Source organism: Schistocerca piceifrons, chromosome 11, assembly GCF_021461385.2.
Source record: "Schistocerca piceifrons isolate TAMUIC-IGC-003096 chromosome 11, iqSchPice1.1, whole genome shotgun sequence".
Classification (NCBI taxonomy): domain Eukaryota; kingdom Metazoa; phylum Arthropoda; class Insecta; order Orthoptera; family Acrididae; genus Schistocerca; species Schistocerca piceifrons.
The window spans coordinates 109,894,873-109,920,369 of record NC_060148.1 but is presented as its reverse complement, the minus strand read 5'-3'; the positions used below and the strand labels follow the sequence as shown (position 1 = coordinate 109,920,369).

Sequence of the window (25,497 nt, the reverse complement as noted above, 5' to 3'; positions counted from 1 at the left end):
TGACTGCAGCGCCTTAGACCGCTCGGCTAATCCCGCGCGGCGCCTGCAGCTTTGCTGTATAGTTAAATAATGAGGGCACAGTGTCAGGTAAAATGTTATGGAGGTATGGTAGTCCTCAATGAGGATCTCTGGGCGGGGGAAACTCGGGAGGATGTCATCAACAGAAAAAAAAACGAAACTGGCGTTCTAGAGATCACAGAGGGGAATATGTTCGCCGTTTAAGTTGGTTAGAGAATTTAAGAAGAAAATGAACAGGTTCAGTTTATATGCAGTGGGAGTAGTGAAGTGTGGTAGGACGAAGGATAGGACGTCTGGGGAAGTCAATATAGGTTTACCAATACAAAGTCAAATGGAGTAATGTAGATGCAGGTCTAACAATGAAGAAGAAAACGAAAACGTGGCTAACGCACTGTAAACAGCGCAGAGAATGCATTATCATGGCGAAGATAAACAGGAAGCGAAAACCAACCAGAGCAGTACAAGTTTTATACGTCAACCAACTTCGCAAATGATACATAAAATGAAACAATTTAATATGAAACAATAGAAATTATTCATAAGTTAACGGAGAGCAAAATTTAATATTGGTAGAGGACTGGTATTCGAGTGTAGGAAAAGGAAGAGAAAAAAAATTCGCAATGTGATCAAAAGTACCCGGACACCAGCAAAGACATACGTTTTTGGTATTAGGTGTATTGTGCTGCAACGTACTACCAGGTCCTCCATACCAGCAACCACAGTAGTCATTAACCATCGTGAGAGAGCAGAATGGGGCGCTCTGCCGAACTCACAGACTACGAATGTGGTCAGGTGATTGGGGTGTCACTTGTGTCACACGTCTGTACGCTAGATTTCCCCATACCTAAACATCCCTAGGTCCACTGTTATGGATTTGATAGTGAAGTGGAAACGAGGAGGGAGACGTACAGCAGAAGAGCGTACAGGCCGACCTTTTGACTGACAGAGAGTGCCAACAGTTGAAGAGGGTCGTAATGTGTAATAGCCAGACATTCATCCAGACCATCACACAGGAATTCCAAACTGCATCAAGATCGACTGAAAGTACTACGACAGGTATGTGAGAGGTGACTGAAACTTGGATTTTGTGGTCGAGCGGCTGCTCATTAGCCACACATCACGCTGGTAAATACCAAACGACGATTCGCTTCCTGTAAGGAGCGTAAACACTCGACGATTGAACAATGGAAAAACGCTGTGTGGAGTGACGAATCACAGTACACAGTTTGGCAATCCGATGGAAGGGTGTGGTATATCGAATGCGAAGTGAACGTCTTTTTCCAGCGTGTGTCGTGCCAACAGTAAAATTCAGAGGGCCAACAGTAAACTTCTACACGTGTTAGTTGTAAATAAGCTGGAAAACAGTAACACTAGACAGAACGGTGGACGAGTATACTCCCATATCTTGTTAAGCTGGTTTCTCAGGCCCCAGCTTCCATACCTCAAATTGTTCAGTGGAGCAATCTCTATGTCCTGTTGAATTTTTGTTCGGCCTTACGGAAACACCCGGTATGTAATGTTAACAGTATAGGTCCTTTGACACGTCCTTCTGATGCGAATGAAATCACCTTTCTACTTGACGATGTAGTTCCTTTAAGAGCAGCGTGCTGAATTCTGGCCTCAGGGAAGGCTTGAGCCTGGTCCCCTGACCGGCGACGTCTTATTTCCTCAGCAAACGGAGAGCCGGCACTGTCCCAAGTGACTTCCTGAAGTCAGTAAACTAGGAGGAATCAAGCTGGCCGCCGATGTCTACAGCGCTGTGACACTCAAGGAGAGTATGTGATACGTGAGCATAAAACTTGTTCCATAACTCAACAGCAGCTTGACGTCAGCAACGATTGCTTCTAATTTAATTCTTGGAAAATGTCATGACTTGTGCTTTTTTCATTTACTTCGTTGCTCCACTTGTTCTTGTATTAAAGCTGTTCTTTTGGTTTTTTCCATTCGAATTTTCATTAGAACGGCAACAAGAAATAAACTCTCCTTTACTTCGTGTTATCTGGTCGCAAAACGGCACGCTCTGGTGAAGGCGAGGCCAGCGCTATCGCTGGCGACCCCTACGCTGTTGACCCGCGACGAGTCCAGGGAGCGCCTGAGTGTTTTCCTGGTGGACAGTCACTCATCAGTGCAGCTGGCCAGTGGTTTCAAGCAAGCTGCGAAACCACAACTAAATAATTCGACTGTCATTCTACGACGAAAGGAGTTCCACCAAACCTTCAAAAATAATTGTATCTTAATGTCTGATGATGTGTTCATTGCACTGGTATGATTTCACGTTGTTACATTTCATCTCTCTCATTCTATTAAGTCCATTCATTTCAGATAATTTATTTTACTCAAATATGATATATTATATTTATTTTTCTCATATTAATTGAAAATATATATGGGTTTTGGGAAGATCAGCTATTAACATTACCATATCTACAGCATTTATTGCAAAATTACAAAAAGTCTTAATTGCATCATATATCCTCTAGGAGCTGAAGATACTGGTACTCCTGCCTATTTTCATAGAGGGCCCCAGTGAACACGCAGAAGTGCCACAACTCGACGTGTCATGGACTCCACTATTGTCTGAAGTAGTGCTAGAGGGAACTGACCCCCATGAATCCGGCAGAGCTGTCCATAAATCCGTAAGGGTACGAACGGGTGGAAAGTTTTTCTGAACAGCACACTGTAAGGCATCCCACATATGCTCAGTAATGTTCATGTCTGGGGAGTTTTGTGGCCAGCGGAAGTGTTTAAACTCAGAAGAGTGTTCCTGCAGCCACTCTGTAGCAATTCTGGACGTGTGGTGGTGTCGCATTGTCCTGCTAGAAATGCCCAAGTGCGTCAGAATGCACAATGGACAGAAATGAATGCAGGTGATCATGCAAGATGCTTACATACGTGTCACTTGTCAGAGTCGTATCTATACATACCAGGAGTCCCATATCACTCCAACAGCACACGCCCCACACCATTATAGAACAGTGAACAGACCTCTGCTGACATGCAGGCCCCATGGATTCATGAGGCGGCATCTAGACGCTAGATACAATTTCAAACGTGACTCTTCCGACCAGTCAACATGCTTCCAGTCATCAACAGTCAATATCAGTGTTGACAGGCCCAGGCGAAATATCCTCAGACAACTGGAAGAATGTGAGAGTTCCTATTTCACATAATGCAGATGCTCACAAGTGAAATTTCTACAGACCCACAAATTTTGTGAGGTACAGTCGCCATATGTTCAGACGAACTATTTACGGAAGAATGGAAAAAGTGACAAAAAACCCATGTCAGGGGAGATAAGCATATGCTCCAAGGAAATGCAGGCATACACCAGGCTGCACTTATCCTGCAACTTTCTCTAGAACAGAAAGGCAAACATTTTTTTATAGCGTTTGTAGATTTAGGGAAATTTTTTGACAATGTTGATTGAAATACCTCTTCGAGTTCCCAAAGACACTGAGATGAAATATACACTCTGTGATCCAACATATCCGGACGTCCCCAAAAACGTGCGTTTTTCATATTAAGTGCATTGTGCTGTCACCTACTGCCAGGTACTCCATACCTTCGACCTCAATAGTCATTAGACATCGTGAGAGAGCAGACTGGGGAGCTCCGTGGAACTTACGAACTTCGAATGTGGTCAGGTGATTGGGTGTCACTTGTGTCACACGTCTGTACTCGAGATTTCCACGCACCTAAACATCCCTAGGTCCACTGTTTCCCATGTGATACTGAAGTGGAAACGTGAAGGGACTCGTAAAGCACAAAAGCGTACAGGCCGACCTCGTCTGTTGAGTTACAAGGACTGACGACAGTTTAAGAGGGTCGTAATGTGTAATAGGCAGACATCTATCCAGACCATCACACAGGGATTCCAAACTGCATCAGGATCCACTTCAAGTACTATGACAGTTAGCCGGGAGGTGAGAAAACTTGGATTTCAGGGTCGAGCGGCTGCTCGTAAGACACACATCACGCCAGTAAATGACTAATGACGCCTAGCTTGGTTTAAGGAGCATAAACATTGAATAGTGGGAAAACGCTGTGTGGAGTGACGAATCACCGTACACAATGTGAAGATCCGATGGCAGGGTGTGGGAATGGCGAATGCCCAGTGAACGACATCTGCCAGTATGTGTAGTGCGGTGGTGTTGCGGTGTGGTGGTGTTTTTCTTGGAGGGGGCTTGCACCCCTAGTTGTTTTGCGTGGCACTATCACAGCACAGGACTAAATTGATGTTTTAAGCACTGTCTTGCTTCCCACTGTTGAAGACCAATTCGGGATGTTGATTGCATCCTTGAACAAGATCGAGTAGCCGTTCATAATTGACGGCTTGTGGCGGATTGGTTACACGACAAGAACCGGGATGAACTGGCTTGCACATAGCCCTGTCCTGAATCCTATAGAACACCGTCGAGATGTTTTGGAACGCCGACTTCGTACCAGGCCTCAGCGATCGACATCGACCCCTCTCCTCGGTGCAGCACTCTGTGAAGGATGAACTACTGTTCCCCAAGAAACCTTCTAGCACATAACTGAAGGTATGCCCGCGAAAGTGTAAGCTGTCATCAAGGCTAACGGGAGGCCAACACCAAAAGGAATTCCAGCATTACCGATGGAGGGCGCCGCGAACTTGTAAGTCATTATGAACCGGGTGTCTGGATGGTTTTGATCAGATACAGTACGTAGTGAAAGGTTATTCACATTAAGTACAGAAACAAGAAGGTGGTTATAAGTGTCGAGAATGGAGAGAGACAGGATTGAAAAGAATCGCCGCTTCTATTGAGTCTGTACGTGGAGCAAGCTTTGAAGTAAAATCAGGAGATATTTTGGAAGGTAATTAAAGTTCAGGGTAAAAAAATAAAAATATTTAAGTATGGTTACGACATCCTAATGTTATAAGGCTTGCGAAGGACTTGGAAGAGCACTTGGAATAAATGGATAGCGACTTGATATATTACAAGATGAACATCGAGATTAGTAATCAACGACAATTAAGTGTGGCAGAATTACATGAGGCAGTGCCATGGTAATTCGATTAGGAAATGAGACACTAAAAGTAATAGATGTCTTATACTGTTTGGACAGCAAAATAACTGATGAAGACTGTAGTGCAGAGGATATTCAGTGTAGAGTGACAATATAGCAAGGATAGCTATGCTGAAGAAGAAGTGTTTGTTAAGGTGTAATATCAGTTTAAGTGTTAGGGAGTATGACATGTAGATATTTGTTTGGCAGTAAATCGTGGATGATTAGCAGATCAGACAAGAAGTGAATATAAGGTTTTACAGCATGGTTCTATTTTAAAAAATGTTGAAGGTACGATGGACTGAATAAAAAATGAAGAAGATAGAAGAGACAGACAAAAATTTGTACCAAGGCAGGGATTTGAAATGAGGATCCTGCGCACTTCGGAGAAGCAGTAACCACTGCGCCACGCTGGTACAATGGCTTTGCACAACTCCACAGACTATCCTAGAGCACCTCCCTCCCCAAACCAAATCCATATTCACACCTGAGGCCGTTTGGTAGGAATGGGAACTTTAATTGAACATTGAGGCATGCAAGGGTAGTGCACACTGTTCTGCAAACCCACTGTAGCAGGGTGCCGTACTAACCAGCACATCTGCCTAGTGTGCAGGCCAGGCAGGTTCAGATCCCGGCCTTGGTATGAATTTTCATTTCTCGCTCCAGTCTACACACACACACACACACACACATATATATATATATATATATATATATATATATATATATATATATATATTTGATTAGGTGACGAAGTACTGAACGGAATTGAGGGAAAGGAAATTTATGACGCAACTTGAGTAAAGGAAGAAGCTGGTTGGTAGGAGACGTCTTGATACAATAATGAATTATCGATTTCATTGTGGAAAGATACGTGGTCAATGATGGTAAGAGTTGTGGAAGGAGACAGAGGCTTCAATAAAGTAAGTACGTTGAAATGGATATAGATTGCTGTAGTTATACAGAAATTAAGAGACTGACGACCTCATCAGAAACAATCAAGGGAAGTATGAGGTAGGACTACAACTTGAATAAAGGTGGCTGATTTGAGTGTATACCAAAGCGGACTGCCCAACGTGTCTTAACGTTCACCTCCATGTAATGCGACGTGGGGACAGTGATCGTAAGAAGGAAGACGAGTGTCACACCTCGTTAATGACAGCAGGCATCAAACCTATTATTAATTGCTGCTGTCACTGTGTGTCTGGCCATTTCGACAAGTTTGCGAGTGAACTTTGCGAAGAGAACCGTATACAATGGCCATTTAGCGCTAGTAGACAGCAGCACACGAGACTGCAGGTCTTAAGCTGTGCCAGACAGCACAGGAACAGGGCAGTAGCCGGCTGGAGGTGTGCCGTTTGGCCCGACGTATCACAGGTCTGCTCCCTCGTCAGATGACGCGAGGCCCTGAGTGCACCGAAGAAGCAACGAGGCGTTCTGCCCGGTTCGTGTGGAGGCTGCAGTTCACGCTGGAAGCGGCTCAGTGAGCTGTCGCGGTGTTTCGTGTACCGTCACTCAGGCCCGTTCATTCAGGTTACCGTGAACGTGGACCACCGTGTGTACTTTGGTACACTCTCGGTGTCCAGGTGTTGCCGTTACTGAGCCGTGATTTCCTGCCTGCGATGCTCTTGGCAGGATAGTTTCCCTGTCGAAGTAACGCACTTTGCGGCGTCCAGGTTGGCCAGCGCCCTCTAGTTAGGACGGCCGCGGCTCGCGAGGAGAGGCGGCAGCGAGAGGGGGAAGGAGGCAGCGCGCGGGGCGCCGCGAGCAGCCGGCCGGCGCTGCGTGTACTGCGGGGACGCACCGCGCTGACACCCCGGCGCCTGGGTCTGGCGGCGAGCGCAACTGGAATGGAGAAGCAGTCACCGGCCAACACAGGCTCCGTTTGAGAGCCGGGTCTGTCTGGAATCCTGAGCAGAGCGCGGGGATTTACCCTGGCGTGCAAGTTAACGGCGATCTCCTGGACTAACTTTAAATGGTGAGCCATTTGTTGTAGAACTTTAGAATGTCATTCCTCCGTGTAGCCTCTTTGATTTTCGCTAGTCATTCCTTAAACCACTTGGACGTGGGTTCGGGATATCAGGTACTGCAAGTCCATCTAACTGCCCTGGTTCCGTTGCCTTACGAGTGTGGCCGATAATTGACGATTCCTTGTTTTATTACGGTTGCTAATTCGTTAAGTGGTCAGTTTTATGAATCAAAGTTTATTGTCAGTATAAAACTTCAGCCACAAATTTAAGTCGGAATCGCCAACTTCCTTGTCGCTTTCAACTATAACAGTTACAACTTTGCACCGTCAAACGACGCTTTGGTATTTAAGGTTGTGTGCGGATTGTCGGATCATTATCATCTTGAACTGGTTGTGGTTTGTAAATTTATCAAGTGAAATTTGACGTCAGTCGAGATTGTGTAATCAACTATTGCTTTAACAGTAACTGCAATTGACACACTACAACGTGTAACATCTCCTCCTGCGTTTGGTGCTATCCAGTGCTCGGCTGTTAGTTTTAGTATTTTCGTGAACAGTGTATTAATACTGGGCCTGTGTGTTCTAGAAGCCGTTTTTGGCGTGCGCAGGTCCTCCTGCGTGTCGTTCTCACTTGGGCTCTCGAGCACAGAATTCACACGCGCGGCCATCGAGAATGTGCTGATTGATGTGTAAATCTTTCAGGCTATCATAACATCATATTCCAGAACGTTTTCCATAATAGTTAAATCACGTATTTATGAGACCTTGCTGTTTGAGTATTGTTCTTGAGACCAAATACCTTTTACAAATTGTAATTTTTCATATTCACAGGTCACTAGTGAACTCAAATCTGTAGTTATGATACGGTTATATTTGTGTAAAGTAATTTTTTATGAATTTAAAGTTATGGCCATGTGGTTGTTTCTCTTTAAAATTACGTTCTGAATTATTCTCATTGTTTTATACAATTGAATAAACGCTGTAGATCATCCCAATTTGCAAATCCTAATTAAACACTGTGTTGTTAACAGTGCTCTGTTTTAATTATCGTTTTGAAAATAAATTCTTGTGTCCACAAATGAGATCAGCATTCCACTCCAGAAGCCCATGTGCCCTGCGTAGTGTTGTACCACCTTACCACTTACTTCTGCACTTCCTGCTGAGCGTGCTGTAGACACTCCCGTTTGGATAGATGCCAACAGCCACATTCACAGGACTGAATGGACACGTCCCCCTCTTGACAAACGCTCAGGAACGCGATCACATCTTAATACCCCACTAAATAAATGGATCTGAGTCCCATAAAAATGCGAGTCTGTGAGTTCCTGGGACAGCGTGTGATCGCAGCTCATCACCGACAACTAGCTCTAGGGATGTAGTCATCATTTGGTGTATATCATACGAAATCCGTGAACTTCATTAGTCGCCGAATGGAGGCCACTGTCAAGGGCACACGCAATGTTGACGGTATTTGCATCCTCAGGGCGTGCCTCTCAGGGAATGGGCTGGAACGGGCTCTGATGTGAGCAGGTACCTGGCTAACACGGAGTCGTTTTGGAAGATGCTGCGAGGTCAGAATGAGCAACAGAGCGGTTGCCATAGTTATCACGTGCCCTTGAGGTCAGTGCTGCGAGGCGTTGCGCAACAACGCTTCCAATGTCGGATGTCAGGAAAGTTTCACGACGCTTTGGGGGGGAAGGGGTGGGGTGAGAGGGGGAGGGGTTCTGGAGCAGAGGGCAGACTGCGGATACAGTAGGTGGGAGGTGTCAGCCGAGTCCAGCAGTGGCCAAGATAAGGATAAAAGGCTGTCTTCGCGACAGCCCACTACACTGGCTGCAGTGGCACAGAGCAGAACTCACACATCTGGTAAGTCTCTACGTGTTTCTTCCAGCACTGTGGCGGAGTGCTCAGCGTATCACTTTGCTCAACTTGACGGTCTCCTGCTCTCAATGGTACCCCCCTCAAAAACGGTACCTACGACCTATAGCGCAATAGCTCTTGATATGCATTCCGTCATCGGTTCACGTCATCTACGCATTTCAGCAGCTACTGCTTCTTACGGCGTAGTCTACGTAATGGCGTCACTAGCCGCACTAATTATTGGTATATGTTGTATGCCGTCGAAACAGATTCACGAAAGCATTGTACTTTCGATACAAACTTGTCAGATCGGACAATAGAAGTAGTAGAGATCTGCTGGAATACGGCTGTACAGGCCTAATTTACAGGGTGATTCACGAAGATATGAAAATACTTTAATATGTTACGCTACGTTTAAAACTAAAGAAAAAAGTTCATAGGTCCGCTAATGTTTAGTTACGGAGTTACGGGTAGTAAAAGATTTTGCCTGAAATTTAGCAACTTCGCTAATATGAAGCCATCGCAAATCTATAGATGGTTAAAGTAAAGCATGATTTAAATTTATTTTGTTATTATTGGTCTGGCGAATCTAGCAAAACATGTCTCATATGCGTATCTACAGTAGTTTTCCAGAACATCCAGAGAAGCAAAGGCATAATTTCGTAAAATTTTGAATTTATTAACTACCTGGTCTAATTTGTTCTTTAAATTCCAGACAACTGCACAAAGTTTTCAACGGAAGTTGTAGAGAATTTAATTTTGGAAAATTTATGGTAAAAGCGTTATCTGAAACCATATGAATGTGTCACATAATCTGGTTTTATGTATACCACAGCACACGTGAATTCGTGTTAAACCGCAAAAAAAAAAAAAAAAACAAAGCTCACTGTTAAGAAACTTGTACAAAGTACATACAATTTCGCAATACAATCATAATCACAGTAAATGTTCAAAAACGTCTCCACCGAGTTCAGTGTATTTAACTGCACGTGTACAGATTTTGTTGCTCGTTTCAGTTTCACAGGGTTGTTCTTAATTTCTTCTATTGCATTCATAATGCGACCGAGTCGTGCCTCACGTGTATTGATTTTGTCATTATAATCATTATCTTTCACCCATCCCCATACACAAAATCCGTTGGTGTTATATCGGGAAATCTGGGTGGCCACAGACGTGTAGCACCACCACCAATCCATCTCTGGGAAAAATGTTCATTTAATTGTGCAGTAACTCCGTTGGCGAAATGTGGAGGCATGCCGTCATGTTGAAAGTACATTTGAATTTGCGTAGCAAGCAGAGTATCTTCGAGTAAGTGGGGCATTTCTTCTTGAAGGAATTGTAAGTACGACCCGCCAGTTAGACGTCCTGGGAAAATGAATGGTCCAATAAAGTGTTTATACCATCTCGAGTAAACTGTGCCTCATCAGAAAATAAAACGTATTTGTGTAACTGTCAATTAGTTTTTAACCAGTTGCACAACTCCAAGCGGAGGGCTGGATCTCCCGGATAACTGATGCACTTTTTGTTTATGGCAGAGACACACATTATTTTACTTCATTGTACACCATATCTTACATTGTGAAATGCCTAATAGTTGAGAGATACGCCGTGTACTGTACACAGGCTAAGTTGAACAGCATCCATAATATCCTCATAATCGTCTTCACGTATCGAGCTCTCGTACTGATTATGAAAGTTAGGTAGAGAACATGTCTCCCGTAACATCGACATGCTCCACTAATGATTCGTCCATTTGGAAGCCATCGAGTTGAATAACGTACGCCATATTCGTTAATTTCAGCTGTATCATTGTCATAACATTTTCCATAATTAAACACCATAGTGGCGTATTCCTACGTCGTAAATTTGAAAGGCATTCCTATTTCATAAATAATCTACAAACTACAACAGTTACTATGTGGTTTTACTTAAATACACTGTTCTTATTGTGTTCTTTCACTGAACAGTACAGAAAACTAACTCGTTTCAAGGTTAGGGAACGTCTGCAATAACTCACTAAAGGTAGCCAACAATGACACACACGTTTCTACATTCTTAATGAAAAATAAACAAATTTACTTGTATTACAACCTTTCCTTCGCTGGACGATACACTGCAGATACACGTCTGGGACATGTTTTATTATATTTAGCACACCAGTAATAACAAAATAAGTCGAAATCGTGTTTTACTTTAACCTCTTAAAGTTGTGCGATATCTTCATAATATCGAAGTTGCTAAATTTCTGGTAAAACCTTTTATTACCCGTAACTCCGTAACTGAACAATTGCGGACCTATGTTTATAAGACCTTTTTTTCTATATTGTTACATGTAGAACGACATATTAAAATATTTACATATCTTCGTGAATCACCCTGTATGGAAGATGTATTTGCGATGTGGCCCAGCTTGAGACACTCAGTATTGATAACTGACCCAACATGCAAATTCTTGAGTTTTGTTTTCGAACGTCGGACGTCATTAAAGCTTGACAACGGTGCGGGAGGAGGCTTCATATCAAAGGCCCCGGGTATGTGCCACCAGTTTCTGACGTTGGACCTCTTCTCGCGAGGATACCTGCTGCATCTGACGAAGGTTTTGCCCTCCGTAGATGCCTAATGGACTCGGGAGAGCGCACCAGACTTCTCTGCAAAGACGTTATGCACTGCAGTGAATGTGACACTCGCAATATTGAAGACATTCTGCTGTACAAAACGTAAAATGTGATTAAAAGTGTCTGGACACCTGGCTGAAAATAACATACAAGTTCGTGGCCTCTCCATCTGTAATGCTGGAATTCAATATGGTGCTGGCCCACCCTTAGCCTTGATGACAGCTAACCCTCTCGCAGACATACGTTGAATCAGGTGCTGGAAAGTTTCTTGGGAATGGCAGCCAATTCTTCATGGAGTGATGCACTGAGGAGAGGTATCGATGTCGGTAGGTGAGGCCTGGCACGGCGTTCCAAAACATAGCTAAGGTGTTCTATAGGATTCAGGTCAGGACTCTGTTTAGGCCAGTTCGTTACAGGGATGTTATTGTCGTTTAATCTCTCCGCCACTGGCAGTGCATTATGAATAGGGGCTCGATCTTGCTGAAAGATGCAGTCGCCATTACCGAATTGCTCTTCAACAGCGAGAAGCAATGAGATGCTTAAAATATAAATATAGGCCTGTGCTGTGGTAGTGCCACGCAAAACAATAAGGGGTGCAGCCCCCTCTATGAAAAACAAGACCACACCATAACACCACCGCCTCAGAATTTTACTGTCGGCACTACACGGGCCGGCCAGAGTGGCCGAGCGGTTCTAGGCGCTTCAGTCTGGAACCGCGCGACGCTACGGTCGCAGGTTCGAATCCTGCCTCGGGCATGGATGTGTGTGATGTCCTTAGGTTAGTTAGGTTTAAGTAGTTCTAAGTTCTAGGGGACTTATGACCTCAGCAGTTGAGTCCCACAGTGCTCAGAGCCATTTGAGCCACTACACGCGCCGGCAGATGACGTTCACTAGGAATTTGCCACACCCAGACACTGACATCTGATCTCCGCATTATCTACTTTGAGTCGTCACTCCACACAACGTTTTTCCACTGTTCAATCTTCCAACGTTTACACACCTTACACCAAGCGAGGCGTCGTTAGGCATTTACCGGTGTGATGTGTGGCTTATGAGCAGCCGCTCGACCACGAAACCCAAGTTTTCTCACCGCCCACCTAAGTCATAGTACTTGCAGTGGATCGTACTGCAGTTTGAAATTCCTATATGAAGATCTGGGAAGATTTCTGTTTATTATACATTACGACCCTCTTCAACTCTACGCGCTCTCTGTCGGTCAACAGAAGAAATCGGCCTGTACGCTTTTGTGCTGTATCACATTGGAAACAGTGGACCTAGTGATATTTAGGATTGTGGACATCTTGCGTGCAGGCATATGACACATGTGACAACCAATGACCGGGCCACATTCGAAGTCTATGAGTTTCGCAGAGCGCCCATTCTGCTATCTCACGGTGACTAATGACAACAGAGGTCGGTCATATGGAGTTCCTGGAAGTAGGTAGCAGAACAATTTACATAATAGGAAAAACATATGTTTATGGGGGTGTCCCGATACCTTTGTTCACGTAGTGTATGTCTATGATCTCCCATTAAATCACTGGACCCATTTCGCCGAAACATGGCAAACAAACAAACTACATGACTGTACGAGCATCATCACTGCTTGTCTTCTAGCCTTCCAGCTCGACAGGAGTGGGAATGGGGACAATATCGTATTTTGTCAGCCCATGCCATATTGGCTGAGCCGTACAATAGGCAAGTTGTGTTTAAGTAGTAGTGGCTGGCCTTAGGAACCTGCTTTACTGTGAAGCCTACTAACCGAGAGTACGAAATGGTTTGACAGTGGGTAGGCTGTACTGAACGATAGTGTGTTGGGTTCAAGTAGAACCGACCTGCTTTATCGATCTTCTTTGCATGACAACTTATTTGACAGGAGCAGTGATTGGTTTCAAGCCCCTGATGTGTAAGCTGCACTTCACAATACGTATGTGGTGGAAATATTATCAGCCTGCTTTATCGACATGTTTAGTGGGGGCTACATTTGTGAGTGGGCATGGCTGAGGAATGTTGAAATAGATAGAGGAGGTGATAGACTGAGGTAGGGACCAGGAAATGATGGACAGCGTAAGTGGAGGCAGGGGGAGATGATAGGAGGTGATGGACCGAGAGAGGAGGGGCAGGAGAAAACATAAAGGGAGATGGGTGTGGGAGGAAATGAACACTGACAGGCTGGGAGTAGAAGATGAATGAGGAGAGGGGACTACAGTAAATAGGTGGGAGAGATGGGCAGGAGGAGAGGAACAAAGATGGGGAAGAAGAGATGGTTAAAAATGGCTCTAAGCAGTATGGGACTTAACATCTGAGGTCATCAGTCCCTTAGACATAGAACTACTTAAACCAAACTAACCTAAGGACATCATACACATCCATGACCAAGGCAGGATACGAACCTGCGACCGAAGCAGCCCTGTAGTTCCAGAATGGAGTGCCTAGAACTGCTCAGCCACAATGGTCAGCGAAGAAGAGATGGGTTTGGAGAAGAGGGAGATGAGGACAGAAAGGTAGAGAGGTGTAGGTGATGATGGAAAGAGAAATGGTGGCAGAAGGAGATGGATAAGAGAAAGAGGCCAGGAGGATATGGACAGGGAAGGATGGAAGATGCGAAGGGAGAGGGTGCAAGAGGAAATGGATATAGAGTGGGGGCAGATTTAAATGGAATAACAGACTGGGGGCAGGAAGAGATGGAGGGAGAGTGAGGAGAGGGGTGGAGGATATGGACAGTGAGAAAAGGGGAAGGAGAAAATGGAGAGAAGGGGTGGAGAATATGGACAGTGTGAGAGAGGGGAGGAGGAGATGTAGAGAGAGAAAATGGAGGAGATAATCAGAGGTAGAGGGAGAATGAGATGGGGGGATGCAGGAGCCAAATGGATAGTGTAGATGAGTAGTGGTAAGATGGAAAATGATGAGAGCATAGGATGAGATGGACAGACAGAGGGGTGAAGTGGAGATCTACATCTACATCTATCTATACTCCGCGAGCCACCTTACGGTGTGTGGCGGAGGGTACTTATTGTACCACTATCTGATCCCCCCTTCCCTGTTCCATTCACTAATTGTGCGTGGGAAGAACGACTGCTTGTAAGTCTCCGTATTTGCTCTAATTTCTCGGATCTTTTCGTTGTGACCATTACGCGAGATATATGTGGGCGGTAGTAATATGTTGCCCATCTCTTCCCGGAATGTGCTCTCTCGTAATTTCGATAATAAACCTCTCCGTATTGCGTAACGCCTTTCTTGAAGTGTCCGCCACTGGAGCTTGTTCAGCATCTCCGTAACGCTCTCGCGCTGACTAAATGTCCCCATGACGAATCGCGCTGCTTTTCGCTGGATCATGTCTATCTCTTCTATTAATCCAACCTGGTAAGGGTCCCATACTGATGAGCAATACTCAAGAATCGGACGAACAAGCGTTTTGTAAGCTACTTCTTTCGTCGATGAGTCACATTTTCTTAGAATTCTTCCTATGAATCTCAACCTGGCGCCTGCTTTTCCCACTATTTGTTTTATGTGATCATTCCACTTCAGATCGCTCCGGATAGTAACTCCTAAGTATTTTACGGTCGTTACCGCTTCCAATGATTTACCACCATGGCATAATCGTACTGGAATGGATTTCTGCCCCTATGTATGCGCATTATATTACATTTATCTACGTTTAGGGAAAGCTGCCAGCTGTCGCACCATGCATTAATCCTCTGCAGGTCTTCCTGGAGTACGTACGAGTATTCTGATGTTGCTACTTTCTTGTAGACAACCGTGTCATCTGCAAATAGCCTCACGGAGCTACCGATGTTGTCAACTAAGTCATTTATGTATATTGTAAACAATAAAGGTCCTATCACGCTTCCTTGCGGTACTCCCGAAATTACCTCTACATCTGCAGATTTTGAACCGTTAAGAATGACATGTTGTGTTCTTTCTTCTAGGAAATCCTGAATCCAATCACAAACCTGGTCCGATATTCCGTAAGCTCGTATTTTTTTCACTAAACGTAAGTGCGGAACCGTATCAAATGCCTTCCTGAAGTCCAGGAATACGGCATCAATCTGCTCGCCAGTGTCTACGGCACTGTGAATTTCTTGGGCAAATAGGGCGAGCTGAGTTTCACATGATCTCTGTTTGCGGAATCCATGTTGGTTATGATGAAGGAGATTTGTATTATCTAAGAACGTCATAATACGAGAACACAAAACATGTTCCATTATTCTACAACAGATTGACGTAAGCGAAATAGGCCTATAATTATTCGCATCTGATTTATGACCCTTCTTGAAAATGGGAACGACCTGCGCTTTCTTCCAGTCGCTAGGTACTTTACGTTCTTCCAGCGATCTACGATAAATTGCTGATAGAAAGGGGGCAAGTTCTTTAGCATAATCACTGTAGAATCTTAAGGGTATCTCGTCTGGTCCGGATGCTTTTCCGCTACTAAGTGATAGCAGTTGTTTTTCAATTCCGATATCGTTTATTTCAATATTTTCCATTTTGGCGTCCGTGCGACGGCTGAAGTCAGGGACCGTGTTACGATTTTCCGCAGTGAAACAGTTTCGGAACACTGAATTCAGTATTTCTGCCTTTCTTCGGTCGTCCTCTGTTTCGGTGCCATCGTGGTCAACGAGTGACTGAATAGGGGATTTAGATCCGCTTACCGATTTTACATATGACCAAAACTTTTTAGGGTTCTTGTTTAGATTGTTTGCCAATGTTTTATGTTCGAATTCGTTGAATGCTTCTCTCATTGCTCTCTTTACGCTCTTTTTCGCTTCGTGAAGACAGTGAGTAGGCAGAGATGTATACAATATATGTGCCACACAGGTTCGCAAGTGAAACTGTGGGGACAGTGACATACAACTGGTCATCTAAACTGTACACATATATCACAGACATTATAGTCAGTACGATTTAGGAGCATACGGGCTGTTCCAACTTTATAAAGTACCTTGAATTATTGGCACATGGACAGCACTGACTCGGAAAATATCTTTCTTACGGAACGCTAGTGGATTTTTGTTCACACAAAGTAATTACTGCTATCGACAGAGGACCTGCAGTTGATTTCATAATTCTAGGCCTACCGATAACTATTGAAACAGTTGCTTACAACCAGCTTCTAATAAAATTACAATCCTATCTGCGACTGAATTCGTGATTTCACGCTATAAGGCTCTCATTATTCATCTCTTGGTGCTCCATCTCTCTTTCCATTCCTCCTTATCCCAATCCATCACCATCTGCCCTTCTCTCTAGCATCCCCTTCTCCATGTATTTCAACCTCCCCCAGCCATGCTCACCCAGACATGTAGCCCCTATTAAACATGACGACAAAACAAGCCGATAATACTCCCACAACACACCTATAATACTGGGTGGCTTGAAACCAATTAATTCTCTTGACATATATGTGGTTGTGCTCTGTATGGCGTCTGCAGGGTGAACCATCTAGAGCTTGGACTGCAAATATTATGGAAATGGAAAGTGCTATTGACGTGCAGTTTTCACAGAATGAATTCGAAGACAGGGTCTCGTACTGTTATCCAATAAACAGATTGTAATAATACTTAGAAAGTGTATTTTCTGTACCTGCGATTTTCCTAATGAAAAAATCTTATTGCTAGTAACAAACTAAAAATAGGGTAAACTAGAATTTCGGTGCTGTTTGCTGCAGAAGTCTAGTGCAAGCCAGTTATGAAATACCACATTGTGAGAAGTTTCCACACTGACACTTCTTTGTGCCATTCGACCTGCGTAGTTGTCAGATCGATGTTGTTATGTTCGTTTACAGTGTGCTTGTGTGTTCCTAGAGAGCAGTGCTATCAGTTTTCTATGTGACAGTCTAAGCAGTAGCTCATGTGTGTACAACGGGATTTATCAGTGCAGAAAAAGCTGACATGCTCATGGTGCATGGAGAGTGTAGGAAGAATGCAGTTTGTTCTTCTACAGTGCTTGCGGCAGGATCCCAATCTCGACCATCTTCTCAATCAGTTGTGTGAAAGTGATAGTGTAAGAACTAGGGAACGTAACAGAATGAAGCAAGTGATGACAGAAGAGCGGGAAATTAACGTTCTCCCTGTTGTTGCAGTTGATCAACACTTTACGTCCTGTGCAATCGCATGTGTAAGTGACATGGGTCAGGCAAGTGTCCTACACATTCCCCATCAGCCTAAATTCCATCCCCATTGCATCTACCTCAATGAAGAGCTCCATGGAATCAATTATAAGAATCGTGTTAACTTCTGTACATGGGAATTGCGACTAGTACTCCATATGTATTACGTACCTTATTTAGTGGTGAAGCGAGGTAAACCACCAAAACGTGCGCTATTGGTGTGTTGACAATCCCCATTGGCTTCCTCAGGTGGAACATCAGCGCCCATGGAGTGTAAACATTGCTGTGGGATAGTAAACCGTCAGATCATAGGCATGAGTTTCATAGGTAGAACACTGAATGCGTACAGCTATCACAGCTTCGTAACAAACCATCTCCCACAGATACTAGAAGGCTTTCCTCTGCACACAGAGAGGAACCTGTGTTACCAATATGACCGCTGTCCAGTACATAGTGCGTGGAGTATTACAGCGCGTCTTCACAAATTGTTTCCAAAACGTTAGATTGGATGCAGAGGACCAGTACGTCAGGTGCCCCATTTTCCAGATTTGATGCCTGTTGACTTTTTCTGTGGGGAAAGCTGAAAGACGCTGTCTGCAAGGACATACCAACTACACCCAATGATACATAACGACGCATAACTGCAGCCTGCTCGGAGATGTTCGACGAAACGCTAGCATGTGTGCAGCAGTCGCTCCATACCAGATAGGAAACGTGTTCTGCCACTGCTGGTGGTCATTTTGAACACAACCTGTGATGGACAGTTACCTCATTACGGCCCAGAATGCACATAACTAGTGCATGCATTTGTGTTGTTCTTTGGTGTGTGCTACTACAGGTATTGTACAAGTGACAGTGTGGCAACTTTCCAAAGTATTTATATTGTAAGCAGCTTGCACTAGAATCCTGCAACACATCAACTAACATAATTTACGCTATTTTTAGTTTCTTAATGTCAATAAGAATTGTTCCATTCAAAAAGTGTACTTTTGCACAAAAAATACACTTTATAAATATTATTACAAACTGTTTATTGGCCAACAATAAACAGCCCCTGACTATCTGCACGTTCTGTGATAACTGCGCATCAACAGCACTTTCCATCTCCGCAATATTTTCGGTGCTAATTTTATGTTAGTCGCCCTGTATGTATACTTTAAATTTTCTTTTACACACATATCTGCAGCCGAGCTGCTGTCCTGGAAACTAGCATGAGTTTTTGCAGCGCCTATGTGACCAATCGGTACATCCGAACATTATGAAGCACCGAGAAGAAAACGATTTATTGACACATAATCAGCACGGACTCTGAAAATATCATTATTTTAAAACACAACTAACTCTTTTTACTCACGAAGTAATAAGTGCTATCGACAGGGGATTCCTATTTTTAGATATCCAGAAGGCTTTCGACACCGTTCCTCACAAGCTTCTTCCAACCAAGCCGGCCGGAGTGGCCGAGCGGTTAAAGGCGCTACAGTCTGGAACCCCACGACCGCTGCGGTCGCAGGTTCGAATCCTGCCTCGGACATGGATGTGTGTGATGTCCTTAGGTTAGTTAGGTTTAAGTAGTTCTAAGTTCTAGGGGACTTATGACCACAGCAGTTGAGTCCCATAGTGCTCAGAGCCATTTTTTTCTTCCAACCAAACTGCGTGCCTATGGAATATCGCCTGAGTTGTGCAACTGGATTCGTGATTTCCTGTCAGAAGGGTCACAGTTCGTAGTAACAGACGGAAAGACATCGAGTAACAGAAGTAATATCCGGCGTCCAACAAGGAAGTTTTATAGGCTCCCTAATGTTCCTGATCTATATTAACGACATAGGAAAAAAACTGAGTAGCCGTCTTAGGATCTTTGCAGATGTCTTGTAATGTCATCAGATGACCAAACTGAATTGTAAAATGATTTAGATAAGATATCTGTGTGGTGTTGAAAATGGGAATCGACACTGAATAAAAAAAACTGTGAAGTTATTCTCATGAGTACTAAAAGAAATCCGCTAAATTTCGATTACGCGATGGCTCACACAAATCTGAAGGCTGCAAATTCAAGTAAATACTTAGGGATTACAGTTACAAATAACCTAAATTGGAACGAGCACATAGATATGGTTGTGGGTAGAGCAAACCATAGTCTGCGATTCGTTGGCAGAACACTTGGAAGGCGCAACAGGTCTTCTAAAGAGACTGCTTACACCACGCTTGTCCGCCCTATTCTGGAGTATTGCTGCGCGGTGTGGGATCCCCATCAGGTGGTACTGACAGATGACACCTGATAATTTCAAACAAGGGCTGCTCGTTTTATATTATCGCGAAATAGGGGAGATAGTGCCACAGAAATGATATGTGAATTGGAGTGGGAATCATTAAAACAAAAGTGTTTTTCGTCGCAATGGGATCTTCTTATGAAATTTCAATCATCAGCTTTTTCCTCCGATTACGAAAACATTCTGTTGGCTCCCACCTACATAGGGAGAAATGATCATCACTATAAAACAAGAGAAATTAGGGCTCACACAGAAAAATGTAAGTACTGGTTTTTCCTGCGCACCATTCGAGAGTGGAACGGTAGAGAGACATCTTGAAGGTGATTCATTGAACCCTCTGCCAGGCACTTTATTGTGAGCAGCAGAGCAATCACGTAGATGTAGATGTAGATGTAGAACCCTGCATAGCATATGGGGCTCTATCTAGAAAAATCCGTTGACAGGGTACGATTTCATTCCTCTGCTGAATGTACCCCACAGCCATTTGGGAAGCTTGAGAAAGGGGTCACATGTTGCCACTGGGCGCGTCCTGTGGAGCAGAGGACACTGAAGTGTCGCCCTCTTGTGACGCAGTCGCCATGCAGAGCAGACGCTCCTGTATTTTCAGCCTTCTGTCGTAGCTGACCGCACTTTGCGGACTGTTCCCTTCTCTGCTCTCTGGTACCAGAAACCAACTTTCGCTAAACGCGCGCTACCTTCTTCTCTCTTTCCCGCACCAGTACTTCACTAACAGACTGATGAACGTCCCTAAACTCCAGCCTGGACAAGACCTCGTGTACTCCGTAATTTTCAAAATGTACCAGAATGTTGGTTTCTCTGCCAGTGCTCTTCTCTCGCATTCTTGACACAGTGCACTTCCACAAGTGGTGCGATTTGTACAATTATTGTGAACTGGTTTTGACTTTACCACTATACAGGAAACTGGTAACATTCTGTGTAATGATGTGTAAATGCTTTGTTGTACATAAAGACAGTGAGTGAGTAATGTATGAGGGAGTGCCTGATTTTCTCTTAATATATGCGAGATGACTCATGTAAGATTTTGACCTTAAAAATACACAATGCGATCAAAAGTATTCAGACTCCTGGCTGAAAATAACTTACAAGTTCGTGGCCTCTCCATCACTAATGCTGGAATATAATATGGTGTTGGCTCACCCTTTGCTTTGATGACAGCTTCCATACTCGCAGGCATACGTTCAATCAGGTGGTGGAAGGTTTCCTGGGGAATGGCAGCACATTCTTCATGGAGTGCTGCACTGAAGAGATATATCGATGTTTTTCGGTGATACCTGGCATGATGTCGGTGTTCCAAAGCATCCCAAAGGTGTTTCATAGGACTCATATCAGGACTCTGTGCAGTACAGTCCGTTACAGGGATGTTATTGTCTTCTACTGACGCCTTAGACTCTGCATTATGAACAGGTGCTCGATCGTTTTAAAAGATGCAATAGCCATCCCCGAATTGCTCTACAACAGTGAGAAGCAATGAGATGCTTAAAATATCAATATAGGCCTGTGCTGTGATAGTACCACGCAAAAAACAAGGATTGCAAGCTCCCTCCATGAAAAACACGACCACACCATAACACCACCGCCTCCGAATTTTACTGTTTGCAGTACACACGCTGGCAGATGACGTCCACCGGACATTCTCGTTAACCACACCTGCCACCGGCTGGCCACATTGTGTACCGTGATTCGTCACTCCACGCAACGTTCTTCCACTGTTCAGTCGTCCAATGTTTACGCTCCTTACAGCAAGCGCGGCTTTGTTTGGCATTTACCTGCGTGATGTGTGGCTTACGAGCAGCCGCTCGACTGTGAAATCAAAGTTTTCTCACCTCCCGCCTAACTGTCATAGTAGTTACAGTGGATCCTGATGCAGTTCGGAATTCCTGTGTGTTCGTCTGGATAGATGTCTGCTTGTTACACATTACGACCTTCTCCAACTGTCGGCAGTCTCTGTCAGTCAACAGACGAGGTCGGCCTGTACGCTTTTGTGCTGTATTTGGTGCTTCACGTTTCCATCTCACCATTACATGTCAAATAGTGGACCTAGGGATGTGTAGGAGTGTGGAAATCTCGCATACAGACGTATTATAAAAGTGACGTCTAATCGCCAGACGATGTTCAAAGTCCGTGAGTTTTTGTGAATTTTTTGATTAATTTCAGCCAAAAATAACAGAGTTGCTCTGTGATATCCGCTGAAGATTGTGAGTATAGTTCTCCAATTACGTGCAGTGTAGTCATTCCGATTTTCATCTGAAATCAGAAAGGATTTGAATTTACATTACTAACTTATTTTCTAAGAATATGAGCCTCAATGCAGGTGAAAATAATGAAAATTAAAAACTGTGCAGGCGTTGGAACAATTTACTGCGATTTTCACGTTTTTTTCTCCATTTAGGCGAAGAAAAATACCCGTGCAATCGTGACATCTCCTCATAAGTTGGTTCATATAATTAGTAATTTTATACACAATCATATTATCACATTTAATAATGATCGATTCAATACTTTTTGAGTTAGACTGGACGCAAATGTCAAAATAGTCATTTGGAGATGAACGCGTTTGAGAAATCAATTCTTGGAAACTGGAAATTCAAGGAAGTCAACAATAATGTAAAATGCTTACCAATTGATCTGCGATTCCAGAGCCATATAGTAATCCTTCTTCTTTCTGAGAGGCTTCGTTTTGCGCTTGCAGCAGTGCTTTCCGAGCTATCCGACCTTCCTTCGTTTCAATGCGCTACGTCGATTCTGCCACCATACGCGCTGGTTATCCATTTGTTCGGCATAACTGAAGCTTTACGTGTCTCCTAGAATTCCTGCCTCGTTCATGGCCATCAGAAGGGATGAATTTCCTTCGTTGAATAAGCCAGCTGCTAAATACGACGCCGAATCAACCACTTTTAGTCCGGAGTGCAAGTGTTTGGGAGCTAATCACCAAATAGTGGAATTAAAAGTTTCATTAGCATTTTGTGTGTGGCCACCTGCACATTTCTCCAGTAATTCATCCCCTGATAAATCTTATATGGGAAGAATTTCCTTCTGTACGAATGCGAATTTCGCTTTGAAATTTTGACAGAGTACTCTTGGATAGTTAGCTTAACGATTTCTCGAACCTCCTAGTGTGGTTTCCGCATTAACCATCGTAATCCAAATTAGGTTATTATATTAATTTAGATTTTCTATCCAGTTTGTTGAAAGTAAATGAATTGTGGAGATATATTTACTCATAAATTTACAGATTCTCCAGCAGTTGTTTATTTGGCCTGACAGCATTGTCCTTACATCATGTTCTGCAGAAGCGTTAGTTGGTTCATCTGCATTTTTGTCGCAGTTCTCACAGCTGCCGACTATAGCGACTCTCATCCCAGTACAGGTAAAGATTTTACTTGTATAAATTGACGTAAGTCTGTATATGATAATGAATAACCAGTTTTAGTAGGTAATGAAAAACATATTCAATATTTTCATTAAGTATTTTATATATTTGTTTTTCAGGATTAGATCCCGAAGTCACAGTCTACCACTTTGGAACTGACAATATGAGTAAGTGTCATAATTTTCCATTACTTCCAGAAACTTTTCATGGTTCAAGAAAATCATGCAGTGCAAACTTATCTCATTGGTAGACGTATTTGATGATTTAATAACTGATTTAGGTCATTTGATTATTATGCATAAAATCTCTAAGTTCACTGAGTTTCTATATTATTACTTTTCTTTTTATAGTCGGTATGAGTTGGAATACAGTTTACATATGTGTTACATACGTGCTGGTAGACCTTGAGAGTGGTAATCATGGCCTTTTTCTAAATTATTTTCATAAAGGTTTAGTGGTCCCGTCTAGATCAATATAACACATGAATAGACGAAGCTAAACAGAATCTAATTCACATAAGTAGTCGTGATATACAGGTATTTGACATGTCTTCCAGGATTACAGTAGTACATTGTACACCGCCTTCCATAAATTTATATTGACTACAGAAAAACCTTCTCACGTTCACAATATTTATATAACCAATTAAAAACAGGAATCTGATAATGGGAATGATCTCAGGAGGTATCCATCAGAAATTGTAATGCTTGTGCTGACTACGTTGGTTTCTTATCTGTTTCTTATCTGTTTAAATTCATTGAGATATGGGTTCAAAATTATGGTACGTTTGCTTCCAACGTGTCCTTTCATCAGTGGCAGAGTTTTTAAATTAATAGTGGATGTCATCATTGTGGTTCAGCTGAAGATTTGCTTTCATGTAAAACATAGTTCCATAGAACCATCACATGGACACAAACAGTAAATTTTGAAGGAGTGTTAAGTATTCCCATCTATATAGATAACTTGTAGCACTTACTCCTTCGGTTTATTTTGAACAACATACTAGTTTCTCTTTTCTTGGAAATAATGGTTATTTTAGGAAGACAGGTATGACCTTAAGAGCCAGTTACATGGCACATGCTGTAACTATACCAGTAGCATTATGATTCTCTTGTTAGTAACATTAGTAAATCAATAATAAACCATGTTCCTCTTCATAATGTGAGATATGTCATGTTCCCTATTATGATTGCTATCTGAGTGAATGTCCATCAAATTATTGCTATTTACTTTCTGTAACAATACGTTACAGAAAGTAACTACAAGTTGATCTACATTTTCGAAGCAGTATGTAGTTCAAAAATGGTTCAAATGGCTCTGGGCACTATGGGACTTAACATCTGTGGTCATCAGTCCCCTAGAACTTAGAACTACTTAAACCTAACTAGCCTAAGGACATCACACACATCCATGCCCGAGGCAGGATTCGAACCTGCGACCGTAGCAGTGGTGCGGTTCCGGACTGAGCGCCTAGAACCGCGAGACCACCACGGCCGGCAGTATGTTGTTGATATGTACACTGTTTCAAAGGAACCACATGGTAAACAAAATATCATTCTAGAATGGGACGTAATTGATGTCTGTAGATCATAAATTTTAAGTAACCACGTTGGTGTCGTCTGTAAGCATTAATTTAATTTCACACATACTTAACGCCTGCTGTGTGCAGATTGTTACCAGAAATTTGAAGCATAAGGGGACGCTAGGCTATACAAAAATGTAACTCCTTGTTCTGATGTCACAGAAACTTCCTGTGATGAGACAAGTTTTTAGCCGGTTAACTGATGAGTTACTGATTTTATAATTGCTAATAGCAGGCTGAACAGCACAAAGGCTTTAGTCAAATCACGCAAGCTATCTACAGAAGAGCAATTTCTGTGTCAACGCTCTAAGGTATACACAAATACAAAGATAGGAATATTCCTCGGAAAGCCAAATTATTTTTATTCCTAATTGCAAAGAATTCAATAATTTGATTGTATGAATTAATTATTTTAATAATTTGAGGTTTTCCGCATTTGTAACATCCAGTTAGAGTTCCCTGGAATTTTGTGTAGGGCACCTTTTTCTAAAGAGTTCATATAATGGTGTATTTCGTTTGGATAAGACCAATACTGTGGTGAAGTGTTGCATTAAAACATGAATGAAATCTATGTATTCCATCTAGTTCCCCAGAGTAGGTTTTCAGCTGTTTACATGATGTACTGCCACATCATGTGATGTATATTTTTGGAAGGCAG

At 43.1% G+C, this 25,497-nt stretch overlaps 1 long non-coding RNA gene across 1 annotated transcript; it reads left to right on the top strand.

Annotated features, from left to right (window-relative positions):
• Positions 1–8,765: 8,765 nt before the first annotated feature.
• Positions 8,766–23,430, top strand: LOC124720421. The gene is made up of 3 exons (XR_007006154.1): positions 8,766–8,881; positions 23,120–23,254; positions 23,377–23,430. It is a non-coding gene; the product is annotated as an uncharacterized LOC124720421 (long non-coding RNA).
• The last annotated feature ends 2,067 nt before the right edge of the window (positions 23,431–25,497 follow it).